At 42.7% G+C, this 1,674-nt stretch overlaps 1 non-coding gene across 1 annotated transcript; it reads right to left on the bottom strand.

The window, feature by feature from the left end:
• Nucleotides 1–552: 552 nt before the first annotated feature.
• Nucleotides 553–625, bottom strand: trnak-uuu (transfer RNA lysine (anticodon UUU)). The gene has a single exon. It is a non-coding gene; the product is annotated as a tRNA-Lys (tRNA).
• Nucleotides 626–1,674: the final 1,049 nt, after the last annotated feature.

Below are 1,674 nucleotides of genomic sequence, written 5' to 3'. Positions count from 1 at the left end.
TTAAGGAGCTTATAATTGATTAGCATTTTGCCACAACGCCATTTTGTTTTTCCTTGGACGTTGTCATTTTGTGGATTCTGTCATCATGGTGAGGATCCTGGTTGCGAACACCGTGACCTCTAGAGTTCTTAGGTCTTTTGTTCTCGTTTCCGACCTTTGATTTTAGCTCTCATTTTGGTTATGATGATAGATCTAGTGACTCTCTTGGTTTCGGCCTTAGCTGGTTTTTCGACTTCACATATCCGCTGGTCATTTTATTAATTAAAAAAAAAAAAAAAAGCTGTCTATCTTTGAGTCCATAAGCTCTCTAGCATTTGTTCCTCAACTGTAACTACTCCCAGGGCATTTATAATAATTCTTTGCATTTATATAGCGCTTTTCTTACTACTCAAAGAGCTCAGCAATTGCAGGTTAAGGGCCTTGCTTAAGGGCCCAACAGAGCAGAGTCCCTATTAGCATTTACTGTATGGGATTTGAACCAGCAAACTCCCATTTCCCAGTGCACATCCCTAGCCTCAGAGCCACCACACCGCCTATCAAATAAGGACAACATGCCCGAACAGGGACATGAACCCTGGACCCTCAGATTAAAAGTCTGATGCTCTACTGACTGAGCTATCTGGACTATTATATGAGCTACCACCCTGTAATGGTCTCCCATCCTCTTCTCTGACGTGACCATAATGTTGCCAGAGCTTATTCTCATTCATTAATTGGGACCTTGTGGCCTTCTTCTCATTTACATCTTATACAGGGTGAGGCAGAAAGGATGGACGTCTTTGAAATGGCTAGAACTCACCACTAGGTGGAGTGACAGATGTGTGGTAGGTGCTGTTAGGTTCGTGAAGTCTTAGCATTTTTTAATTTTCTTTTTAATTGAAGCCATGGAGCCGTGGATGATAAAACACTGCGTTTTTGCGTACGACTGTTTTGTCAAGAACAACCAATCTATTACCGCAGTTCAGCGTGAGTTTCATTGCCATTTCAATATCCACAGAAATAAAGCTGTTCCCGCTCATAACACTATCCTACGTTGGGTTAAAGCATTTTGTACACGAGGTACACTAAAGAACAATAGACCGCCGGGGGCTACACGAACGGCACGTACCCCTGAAAATGTGGAAAGCGTACGACTAGCCCTGCTGCGCAGTCCAAGTCGATCTGCTCGGAAGCATTCTTCTGAACTTGGCCTCAGTAATCATTTGGAGCGCTATATCAAGATGATAAACAACTTCTTTTTACCTGAATTACGACGAAAATGTATTCCCATCTGGCGTATGTGGTTTCAACAGGATGAGGGTGACAGCCCACACAGCTAGAGCATCAATGGATGTTATTCAACCTCTCTTCCATGGTCACCTCATTTCCAGGTTTGGTGACATTCATTGACTTATCCATGTGTGATTATTTCTTGTGGGGTCACCTCAAGGCACATGTATACGAGCATAAGCCCCGTACATTGGAGGAACTGAAGGAAGCCATTTGTGTGGAAGTCGCCCAAGTCGACAGAGCGATGTTGAAAAGAGTGGAGGCCAACTTCCATGAACGCCTTCAGAAATGCATCAGTGATAACGGACACCACATGGGAGATGTTGTTTTCCACACTTGATTTTGTCAAATGCCATTTCAATATGAACTCAAATCTTTCAATAAATTTCTTTGTAAGAAAAAATT

This window comes from Erpetoichthys calabaricus, chromosome 13 (assembly GCF_900747795.2).
Source record: "Erpetoichthys calabaricus chromosome 13, fErpCal1.3, whole genome shotgun sequence".
Taxonomy (NCBI): Eukaryota; Metazoa; Chordata; class Cladistia; order Polypteriformes; family Polypteridae; genus Erpetoichthys; species Erpetoichthys calabaricus.
The sequence above is the reverse complement of the archived record's forward strand: the minus strand, read 5'-3'. Positions and strand labels throughout refer to the sequence as shown.